General features: G+C 40.3%; 1 long non-coding RNA gene across 1 annotated transcript in view; it reads left to right on the top strand.

Moving 5' to 3' along the window:
• The first annotated feature begins 6703 nt into the window (after positions 1–6703).
• LOC117520952 overlaps positions 6704–12574 on the top strand; it is a 28362-nt gene continuing 22491 nt past the window's right edge. The window contains exon 1 of the long non-coding RNA XR_004563830.1: positions 6704–6716. This is a non-coding gene — a long non-coding RNA (uncharacterized LOC117520952). The remainder of the gene's footprint in view (positions 6717–12574) is intronic.

Genomic DNA, 12574 nt, shown 5'->3' with positions numbered 1-12574 from the left:
AGGTTTCTGTAAGGCAGAATAAATCAATATGTTGATCAATTATTATATCATTTACCAACAGGGACTTAGAAGAGAGAGACCTAATGTTTAATAGACCACATTTAACTGTTTTAGTCTGTGGTGCAGTTGAAGGTGCTATATTATTTTTTCTTTTTGAATTTTTATGCTTAAATAGATTTTTGCTGGTTATTGGTGGTCTGGGAGCAGGCACCGTCTCTACGGGGATGGGGTAATGAGGGGATGGCAGGGGGAGAGAAGCTGCAGAGAGGTGTGTAAGACTACAACTCTGATTAAACAGCTAACAGATACAGAAAAACACCGCTGTGCTCCGGAACAGGAAGTGATACAATACCGCAGTGAGAGCCAACCACCAGTAGAGAAGATAAAAATACACAGACAATTTAGGTACCGCAGCATTATCTTTCATATTATTTATTCAGAAATATTTCTATTAACTAATAGAAGGAAAAGTGTACACATATATTTTTTTTTTTTTAAATAATGTTGGAGTATAAATGGGAAAAGGAAGTCTGGGGTCCCCTGCTACAGCTGTTGTCCCCGCGACCCGATCCTGGATAAGAGGTTCAAGATGAGCGATGAGTGTCTGGAGTATAAATCTTAAGAGTTATTCCAGTACCTCTGAACCTTTGGCATTAGTACAGTAATGAGTAAGGTGCATCTCTGGCTAAGCCCAAAATTATACCTGGCAGTGATTGTGCTACAGGTGGTGCAACTGTTATCCAAAGTACACCAGGACGTGGTTTTATGAAGCAGTACTACCAAGGATAGACTGAGACTAAGCACACCACCATATTTAGTCAAAGACTAAATATGGTGGTGTGCTATGGGAACGTACGAGACAAGTTAGACCCATGTAACTCTAGTCCAAAGGTCTAAAATTTCAATCTCATGCCAAGTTCTTGATGGCATCACGAAAAGTGATTTAAACTATTATTTCATGATACCGTCATCAAAAAAAATTTGGGGGGGTGATGCTGAGGGGGAGGCAGACACTATGGTCGGAATTAGGATTATGGTTAGAGTTAAAATCAATGAACTAAACTTGACCGCGTCACAAAAATCTGATGCATTTCGTGACAGTATGACATAAAAGAGAAAAACTCAGACCACCCATTTGAGGTGGTTTAAGCTTGTTAGTCCTGGTTTAAGGCCAAGAATGCAGTGATTGTTGTGGTAGACATAGATGGGGGGGCAATGCTTACACTGGTACAGGGTTTTTTTTTTTTTTGGAGATTGCCAGAACTCTCTCGAGATGTTCACTCATTGGAAAACCCTATCCAGTACTTAAAAAATAATTGTTGTTGTCCATTTGGCTGCTCCCGTTTTCTTCTGGTTTGCCACAGCAGATACAGCCAGATCCGCATTGGCATTTGGCACAAGTTTTACGCTGGATGCCCTTCCTGATGCAACTCCAGTGTAATCTGGAGAAACACACACAGATGCTGGTGTTCCAAAGAGGTCTCCCATCCAAGTACTAACCAGATGCTGCACGGCTTAGCTTCTGAGATCTGACGGGATCAGGCTTACACAGAGCAGACCGGCTGCACTTACAAAATTAATAATAATAATACATTTATTCTATTTGTACTAACTACACAACCATTCATGCATTTTTAATATACACTGTCATGAATATTAACTAACTTGCTGTATATAAATTAACAAGGATTACATAATTTTTAGAGAAATACATATTATATGATGTAAAATGGTAATATTAAGCAGATTAAAAATTACTTTCTACTGCATGTGTAGATTTCAAATTTTAGATGTTTTTTTTTTATAGCAGAGGAGACACTTTGCAAGACTTATGTTTCCAAACATTACATCCATTGGTTCATCGTCTGTGTATTTATTTTTTAATTTAACTGATCTGTATTTGGGTTCCTGCAATTCTTCATATCCATGATATTGTTTTCTCATTTTGACGTAAAACAAATCTTTGAATAATTTCAACATTTTAAAGTGCACGTATTACAGTAACTGAAATTTGCCTAATAGGGCTTAAAATGTCTGTTTGACAAATTAATGATTCCTGCTTAAAGGTAAGTCCCATTGGTCGCTCCCTTGTTTGCACACGGGGTTACCACAGCAAATCTGAGGTGAATCGGCACAAGTTTAATACCGGATGCCCTTTCTGACACAACTACACATTACATGGGGAAATGTGGCAGCGGTGGGGTTTGAACCAGGAACCTACCACACTGAAACCAAGTGCACTAGCCACTTGGCCACCACCCCTGCCCAAATGAATGAATCATGCTGCATAATTTTCAGAACTTCACCCCATAGTGTTGAGTGTTCCTTACAATTGCTCTAAGGTGCTCTAAGTTCTGGCAAGTTCTGTGGAAGATGGTCTTTTGGTCGATGGTGGATGTGTCACCATCAAGAACCAGCTTTGGTGGTTGGATCGTCTCATTAGGATGGATGGCAGCTGACTTTCCAAGCAGATCTTCTTCTCCCTATTGAGAAAAGGAAAGCAGTCCAGTGGAGGGCAGAAGAAACACGACAAGGTTTTCTAAGTTATGTTGCAACTTCTCATCAAAATCTATTTTCAGGTTCAGATGCCCTGCACACACACAGTGTTTTCAAATAGGTTGTGCAATATTCACAACTAGTTCATGCAAGAGGCATGAAATTAATGCGTAGTTTTGAACATCTCAGAATTTTCACACCCAGTGTACAACGCATTTACTTATTGGCATGCCAGTGCAGAGATCAAATTTGTGCAAGTGTCAAGGTGCCTTTAGTTAAAGCCTTGAGTCAGTCTCAGACTGGGACTTAGCTCAACACTTTGTAGTACTGCTTCATAAGGTGTAGGAAGTGCAACCTTTCATAGATTCGAAGAGGACAAGGTAAGAATAAAGTTTTCAATATTTAATCAAATATTGGCACTTTCTCTCAAGCCTGTAAGGTACACAAGTATGTTCCCCTTCCATGTTGCCCTCACGTTCACCAATAAAAGGTAATGCTAATATGCTAAATGTGATGTACCACTCAATATTTTTAAAAATTGTAGGTAACATATCTTTGGTGGTGGTATTCTGCCGGCGCTCAAGCATTAAAGTACTTTCACAAGTGACTGAACAAGTGCTGTCTGCACTTGACGCACCCATTAACGCAGGCCACATCAGAACCTGCCCAATACAAGGTGTACTCACTGGCCAGTTCAATTTGCTTGTACAGAGTTGGATCCCTTGTTGCTTTCAGACATCTGAAGCCTCAAAAGCTGAAATAAATCATAGCGTATATATATATATAAGATAGTGCTGGAAACATTCTTCAGTTTGGTCCTCACTGACATGATAATGCAGTTTGTAGCATTGCATATTACATCATCACTATCATCCCCAGGTGTTGATAAAATGCAAAATAGAGCCATTCTTCCATAATGTTTATTTATGTAAAATTCAGACAACATAGTTTGAAGGTTGCAGCAGAATTTGAGACTCATCAAACCAAGACAACATTCTTCCAATTTTCCATTGTCCAATTTTGGTTAGTTTGTGCCCAGTGGAGCCTCACTTTCCTGTTCTTTGCTGACACGAAAGCATCCACTGTGGTCTTCTGCTGTGGCAGCCCATTGAGTTTAACTTGTGTATTTAGATATGCTCTTATGCGTGACTTGGTTGTGAGAGTAATTTACATCAAACCAGTGCAGTCATTCTTCCCTGACCTCTGCCATCAACTAGGCATTTTTGTTCAAAGAATTCCAGCTCACTGGGTGTTTCTTCTTTTATGGACCTTTTTCTGTAAATCCAAGAGAGACCTGTGAGTATAAATCTGGCACGAAACACCATACAACATTGTTTTTTCACTCTCTTGTGTCATCTTTGTATTTTTTATGTATTTTTCATGTATTTACAATTCCATTTGTACGTAAATTAAATCAATGAATCAATCAACCAATCATTCAATCAGTCAGTCAACTTCTATCCATGTCTGGTTGAGGTGGCAGCGAACCAAGTAGCTCACTTTACACTTCCCTGTTCTTGACCAAGTCTTTTAACTCCTCCAGGAGCATCCTGAGGTATTCCCAAGTCTGCTGGGGAATATATTCCCTCCACAATATCATTCTCCAGGGCCTCCTCCCAGTTGAACATGCCTGAAAGATCTCCCAAGGGAGATGACCAGGAGGCGTCCTCACCAGATACCCAAACCACCTCAGCTGATTCCTTTCAATGTGAAAAAGCAGAAACTTTACTCCAGCTCTGTCCCAGATATTTAAGATTCTCACCATGTCCCTGATTATAAGCCCAAATCTATAATGGAAGATGTTTGCATGGTAGAGTTTTAACTTGTACATGTAGATGTAACGACGAACTGTGTTAACTGACAATGGTTTTCTGAAGTTTTCCTGAGCCCACACGGTAAGATCCTTTACACAAAGTTGTTGGTTTTAATGCCGTGCTGCCTGAGGGATCAAAGGTCACAGGCATTCAATGTTGGTTTTCGGCCTTGCCGCTTATGTGTAGAAAGTTCTCCAGAATCTCTGAATTTTCTGATTATATTATGGACTGTAGATGATGGAATCCCAAATTCCTTGCAATTGAACATTGAGAAACATTGTTCTTAAGCTGTTGGACTATTTTTTCATGCAGTTCTTCACAATGTGGTGATCTTCACCAAATCTTTGCTTGTGAATGGCTGAGACCTTTGGGGATACTCCTTTTATACCCAATCATGAGTGTCCTCAGTTCCCAAATGCTTATTGAGTTTTGTTAGAAGGAAAGGTGATGTAACACAGTGGTAAATATACCACTGTCCCAACTTTTTTGAAACGTGTTGCAGGCATCCATTTCAAAATGAGCAAATATTTGCACAAAAACAATAAAGTTTATCAGTTTGAACATTAAATATCTCATTTTTGTGGTGTATTCAATTGAATATAGGTTGAAGAGGATTTGCAAATCATTGTATTCTGCTTTTATTTGCATTTTACACAACGTCCCAACTTCATTGGAATTGGGGTTGTACATAAATACATAAACAGGAACTAGTACTATGGTGAAAACCGAGCTAAATGAAGGCAGGTGTGATGACAAACAAGGTGCAGCAGTGCAAGAGACAAGACCAGGTGAAAAGGTCAATACACACAGACACACAGGGAGGAAGTCGAACACAGAAAACCTGAAATTAGAAGGAACACAAGTGATGAATACTCAAAACCCAAAGACACACATGAAGACAAACTGTGAATAGAACAGATAGATGTACAAAAAACAAAATATAACTCAATAACAACTTAAACCTGAATTACGGGAACAGCAGGACACAAGATGAGGACAAGGGCTGGATCATGACACCTGCATTGCAGGCAGGCAGGAGCAGAGGAGTGAACAGGAGCATTGCTGCCTGTCGATTGGCAGTGGCACATTTGAGGGATGCATCCATCCCTACAGAGAAGACTTTAGTTGCATAATCATACCAACCACAAAAGGTTTGCATGCCACTGACACATGATATTACATCAAATAAAATAAAATACAAGTTTGCAGGCCAAGTACAAACGGGGGAATTACCACATAAGTTTGACCTCTAAAGGAAACGACTGGAACTACTGATTACAGGAATGACATCTATCATCATATTATACTGACCAAAAATACATACAGTACATTCACCCACCCATATTTCCATCAGTCCCAAATCCAGACATTACCTTATGTGTGGGAGCTGTTTGAAGTCCAGGGTGTACCTAGGCATTAAGTTACCATCCTATGATCAACAACACTGTGAGGGGTGTAAACACTGACTTACCAATTGTAGCCCATTTTACAGGGACTCTGCTCTTCACCTCTTCTTTGTTTTTTGAGCCATCTGTCATTTTGATCATTGGACTCAATACATACGGTTGCTTAACAAAAAAAAAAAAAATTGTGTCAGCATGTTTGACATTTCCTTGTTTTGCATTTGACAGTTCCTTGTTTTGCATTTGCTTTATTATGTTGGTTTGTTTTGCTAGTATGGTCAGATCAGATGGCCATCACACCAGTCTGGCCTGCTTGAGGTTTCCTCAAGTAATCAAAAAAAATTAAATACAATTCAATTCAATGTATTTGCAAAGCACCAAGGTCTAAGCTTACCAGCCCCTGAGAAAGCACATAGGCAAACATGAAAAGGAAAACCTCCCTGTGGTGTCTTCTTTTTTAGTTTTCCTTGTTTTGTTTTTGAGGAAGAAACCTCAAGCAGACCAGACTCAGAGGGGTGACCCACTGCTTAGACCATTATAACAGGAACAGAGTGCATGAAACAAAGCGCAAGTGAACAAAATGAATTGAGGTGTTTGCAGGGTAGCACAGTGGTTTAGTGGTTCGTGCTGTTGCCTCACAGCAAGAAGGTAATGGGATCGATTCTCATCTGTGGCCTTTCTGTGTGGAGTTTGCATGTTCTCCCCGTGTTTGCGTGAGTTCCCTCCAGATGCTCCGACTTCCTCCCACATCCAAAGACATGCGGGTTAGGTGGATTGGAAACTTTAAATTGTTCGTAGGTGTGTGTATGGGTGTGTCTGTGTTTGTTTGCCTGTTTGTGGCCCTGCGACAGACTAGCGTCCTGTCCTGGGTGTACCCCACCTCGCGCTCTATGACTGCTGGGATAGGTTCCAGCCCCCCTCGCAACCCTTAATTGGACTAAGTGGTAGAAGATGAATGAATGAATGAATGAAATTGTCCACACGGGTGTGAATGTGTTTCCTTGTCTATATGTGGCTCTGTGACAGACTGGCATCCTGTCCAGGATGTACCCTGGCTCACACCCTATGACTGTTTGGATAGGCTCCAGCCCCCTGTGACCCATAATTAGAGTAAGTGGGTATAGAAAATGGATGGATGAGGTGTTTGCCTTTGTGACTCACTTCCACCAAAGTCCAAATCGTATTGTCTCAGATAGAAAATTATCATAATTTTTAAATGTCACAGCCTTTAAATAAAACAATTTTAAATATGAATATATGTTTGTTCTTTTTAACCTACACTTACAGTGCATCCAGAAAATATTTACATTGCTTCACTTTTTCCACATTTTGTGGAAAAGGTGAAGCATACAGCTTTATTCCAAAATGGATGAAATTCATTTTTTTTATCCTCAAATTTCTACACACAATACCCCATAATGACAGTGTGGAAATGTTTTCTTGTTTGTTTGTTTTTTGTTTTGTTTTGATGGGTTTTTTTAGATTTTTGCAAATTTATTTAAATAATAATAATAATAATAATAATAATAATAATAATAATAATAATAATAATAATAATAATAATAATAATAAACCTAAGAAATCACAAGTATTCACAGCCTTTACCATGAAGGTTAAGAGTGAGCTCAGCTGCATCCTATTTCCACTAATCATCCTTGAGATGTTTCTACAGCTTAACTGGAGTCCACCTGGGGTAAATTCAGCTGATTGAACATGATTTGGAAAGGCACACACCTGTCTAAATGTAAGGTCCCACAGTTGACAGTGCATGTCAGAGCACAAACCAAGCATGAAGTCAAAGTAACTGTCTGTAGACCTCCGAGACAGAATTGCCTCGAAGCACAAATGTGGGGAAGGGTACAGAAACATTTCTGCTGCTTTTATTTTTTAAATAAATTTGCAATAATAATACAAATAAAATAACTTGCTTCATGTTGTCATTAATGGTGCATTTACACATAGGCAAGACACATTACGACTGTCATATTTGCATCATTGTTGGCACATTCCTGACAGAGTAGGTTTCTTAATAGTGCATGTTGGTGCGTGTTATTCGTGCTTTTCGTGGAGCATGTTTTTGGCTGTCAAAAAATCTTCCACGAATGTCACGCACCACCGTCATTTCGCCTCATGTCATGGAGGTCGCAACTGAGTATGTTGAGCCATCTTGATTAGTAATGATGCTTAATGGAGCGTGACAGTGTTCTTTCCTAACATGTGCATAATTAAACCCTGCTGCACCGTATTCTGTTTCATTGCTGCAGTATGCTGAAGGAGGACAGTGACGCCAAGTCAGCTAAAAGTCTTGTTCCAATGTTCCTCAGTGAGCACCTGCTGCATGTGCCTGACATTTGGGAAAACATGAGCCGCGTGAAGCCACACATCTGCCTCTGTCCGTGTCCTCCTCCTCTCTGCACCACTCCATGGCACAGAAACCAACTAAGCATGCAGTCACAAAGTTCTTCTGCTGTGGCTGTTGAGGAAAAACTGGAGCGATCTGAATTGTTCAGCAGCTGACAGTTGGATGAATATGGGTGTGTGTGTGGAGACAATTCGCCTCATTCACAACGTGACCGAACTTAACGATGTGCTGTTACGCGGAACATTATTGTTGACTGTGCATAATGGTTCGTGATAATTCTCCAGCAACATGTGCCATTAATCGTAACGCCTGGTAACAGGTTGCAGCAGTTCCTGAGGAGACCTCTGCCCTGAATCATCACATTCGTGATCAGCGGCCAAGAATGTATAATTTGTGGCATTCGTGATGTGCCGTCATTATTTGCAAATGCAGCATAAGGGATGTTGTGGGTAGAATCTTGAGGGAACAATAAATTTACTCCATTTTGAAATAAGGCTATAACATAACAAAATGTAGATAAAGTGAAGCCCTGTGAATACTTTCCGGATGCACCGTATCCAAATGCATGCTCTTGGTTGACTCTCCCCAACTATGACAACAAAGCCAAAGGTGCTGCAGAAGCAAAGGAATATTCATATTGCATTATGTATATCATCAGTTATGTCGTGTTTTCATGACAGCTTTGAGTACCAGAAACATGTGACCTTTAATGTGTTCCCCTTCAAAGTCATGTAACAACTGTTCTCATTCTGTCTGACGGTCAACATGTTGCTATCAGCGCACAGCATTACCCGGTCAGCTCTTAACCTGCATCAAAGTATCAGAGTTCATAAAAACAAAGGCCCTCTGTGTGTCTGTAGTCCAGAGGTGAGTCACAGCCTTCAACTAACATGGCTCTACTCGCCACAAAACCTGTTTGATGCCAAGCACAGCTGAGCACATTAAAGGGCAGCGACCTGCCTGGCGTCATTCCCTGTACAGGCCGACAGTGACAGCAACCTGGATTCTTAGAAATGTTTACAAATTGCTTCATGTATTGATTTGCATTTCAAGGGAATTAAGAGATCAGTGACTGAATTGTGGCTTGTTGATGAAGTGACCTTGGTAAGTTGCTGGATGTCATTGCCACGTCATTACCTCTAAAGTCTCCTACACATTGACAACAGCAATTATCATTTAAGATCCAGCAATTTCATCCTGTTCACTTTGTACTGTTTTTGGACACATTCCTTAAAATGCCTTTTATATCTAGTGTTATGGTTTTGATCTATTCATTCATATGTGGTGGCACTCATCTTTTTTATTTTGTTGTAATACTGTGAGAATGTTTTGTTGTGTGTGGCTGCACTATGTCATTTTCTGTGGTCTGTTTTTTAGTTAGTTTTTTTTTTTTAATGGCTTTGCTGACGCCTCCTGGAAATGTCATCAATGATAATAAGAAGTGCTTCTCATTTGATTTTGTTTTAACAGCACAATAAATACATCACATTAATTTGAGCAACATTAATCTGTGTGTTTGTGGCCCTACTCCAGATCCAGATCCTTGGCCTGATTTCCACCAAACATGGTATGTGGATGTCGGTTGAGTCTGGAATTGCCCAAAAAAAGAGATTGTTTTGGAAAAGCCAAAAGCAAATGGTGTAAAGGTCAAAATTTGGATTGTACAAAGGTTAAAATTAAAGTTTTTCATTCTGATTTGGATGCATTTTGCACACATATGTAGGTGGGTTTTAGAATTTTTCAGAAAATGGCAAATTTGCAAAAGAGAAATTTATGTTGGTAGGTTTTAGAATTGTCCAGAAAATGGTAAATTTGCAAAAGGGACATTTCGGGACTGAAAGGTTAAAATTTAACTTTTTTCACTGCAATTTGCATCAAACTTGGCACACATATAGGGCTTCATTCTATAACAGCTCAGCAAGATTAAATTTGCCAAAGGTCAGTTACTAGGATCAAAGACAAATCTGCCTGTCTGTTTGTTGGCTGACTCCTCCCAGGTTCTTTTGCTGCATTCGACCAAGCTTGGAGACCTCTGGAATGGAACACAACCACTTGATGGGCCAAAGAAAAAGGTTCCATGATCACTTCCAGTCCACACTCTGTAGATTCCAGAGTTCCCCCATCCCAACTTCAGACTTTGGCAGCAGACTACACTGCTTGGAGACAGGCCATCCACACATTAAACAGCACCGTACTTCAAGACTCAAAGTAAGCTAGGATACAGAAAAGCAGCAGAAGAAAGAAGCAGCGGCAGCAACCTCCACCCAATCCTGGAAATGACTTCCACTACTACAGATGTCCCAGGTTCTATCTCTCCAGGATAGGATTCATCATACATCAGAAGAATCATAGGAAGAAGAGACCAAAATCATCCAAAGGAAGGGCTGTAATACATAACCATCTTGGTATGCCAATGGGGGTTGACCCTGAAATTCACCTTAAAAAAAAGTTTTTCAGAATTTGATTTTAAACCCAATTTTGCCCAAATGCAGAGATGTGGATTTCAGAATTGACCTTGCAAGGTCAAAGAAAAAGTCAATCATGTGGGTCAAGGTCATTCAGGTCAAATGTCAAGAGTGCCATAGCCTTGACTGTTTTTATGCCCTGGGTACTATCACCACATTTTGAATGAGGTGATAGAAAACACACTTGTTCAATTTTATACATTCGTGTAAGCATGAAGGTCAAAGAGTGTGATAGTGTGCAGATTAGTTTTCAGCTTGATAAAGAGAGCTGCCACACCTCGTGTGTGACTGAAAAGCATAAAACTGAAAGTCTGATTGCCAGCTAATTGCTTAGAAGTTAAAAAATTACACTGGCAGCAACAGCCATTAGATTTCCTATTATAAAACAAATAAATTAATAACCAATTTTACACATTTATACACAACAAAATGTAGACTGCATATACTGAGTTACACCTCCAACACAACAATTTGATGTAATCTATATGTGCATGATACGCTAACTGTACATTTTTACGGTACATGGAATGGTTCACCATATTCTCAGGAAAAATTCAGAGTAAAATGTATAAAATGAATGCACAAACATTTGTGCATATTTCTACACTGAACAAAAATACAAACGCAACACTTTTGTTTGCGCTCTCATTTTTCATGAGCTGAACTTAAAGATCTAAGACATTTTCAATATACACAAAAAAACTATTTCTTTCAAATATTGTTGACAAATCTGTCTAAATATGTGTTAGTGAGCACTTCTTTGCTGAGATAATCCATCCCACCTCACAGGTGTGGCATATCAAGATGCTGATTAGACAACATAATTATTGCACAAGTGTGACTTAGTATTTCTGAATGTTAAATGCAACACATGTGAGCATGTGACCAGAGGTTCATAGATATATGCTTGATATATAGTGCTTAGCTTTTAGTGTCATATAAAATGAATATGTTGTATGGTTCAATGCTCCAGGTCCACAGACTGAAAGTGTCCTTCTGCATCACAACAAATCATTTGATTTCATCAAATCTGCATCTTGCAGACTAGTCTGGTTTTTGGGACGTTCATGGGGCTGTGAATCCAGTGAGACTTTCTGCTCAACCTGACCTGCCAAATTCAATAAGTGAACATGTTACCTGATATTTTGGTATGATTTTAATGTTTCATTGAATGTTTTGCTCAGGTCATGCATATTTGCCTGTAAGTGTTGTGTGGGCCGCCCGAAGAGGAGGTACTGCTGGCCCAACGCCAGAGAGCGCCCTGCCTGAAGGCGGGCTTCAGGTACCAGAGGGCGCAGTCGCCGCCAGGAGCACCAGGAACTTTGACAGCTGTCACTCATCTACTCATCATGCCTCACCCATAAAAGCCTGGAGAAGACACCACACCTCTGCCGAGAAATCGTCAAACCGTACAGGTAGACTCTCAGCCGTCTACATACGTATCTCAGCTAAGCTTTGTTGTAACGTACCTTTGCATCTGAGCTGGTAGCTGTTGTTCAGTGATTTTGTGAGTTTGCAGCTTTTCCATTTGTAGCCGAGTCGGAGGGAGTTGATTGGAGTTGGCGTTCCCGCTCTGCACTCCAGTACTCAACAAGTGGAAATTGGGGTCTGCACGGTAACACTCAGGATTTGTGAAAACAGGAGGTGGAGGTGTTTTCTCCTCCCGAAGAAGGACTCATTTGCTGACTGTTTACTGGGTGTGTTCACTCACACCCACTATTAACTGTTTCTGTTTCCTGCCAGCAGTACCCGATCTGACAGCTGGAGACGGTGGCCACCTGGGGACTCAGGACTTGGCGGCTCCGGGGTGTTCCAGATCCGTTGGCGGTGGATATCGTATGGGTTCCAACTCTTCTCTGGATGGGCGTCTCCTATCCTCGAGCCTGCCCACACGACACCAACTTGTGATTGACTGTAGTATAAATTGTATCTGTATCAGTTGTGCACTTTTCACAACATTAAATTGTCACTTTTGCATTTCCATTGACCGTTCATTTATACCCACTGTTGTGGGTCCGTGTCATCACACTTTTC

Source organism: Thalassophryne amazonica, chromosome 11 (genome assembly GCF_902500255.1).
Source record: "Thalassophryne amazonica chromosome 11, fThaAma1.1, whole genome shotgun sequence".
NCBI classification, from domain to species: domain Eukaryota; kingdom Metazoa; phylum Chordata; class Actinopteri; order Batrachoidiformes; family Batrachoididae; genus Thalassophryne; species Thalassophryne amazonica.
The sequence above is the reverse complement of the archived record's forward strand: the minus strand, read 5'-3'. Positions and strand labels throughout refer to the sequence as shown.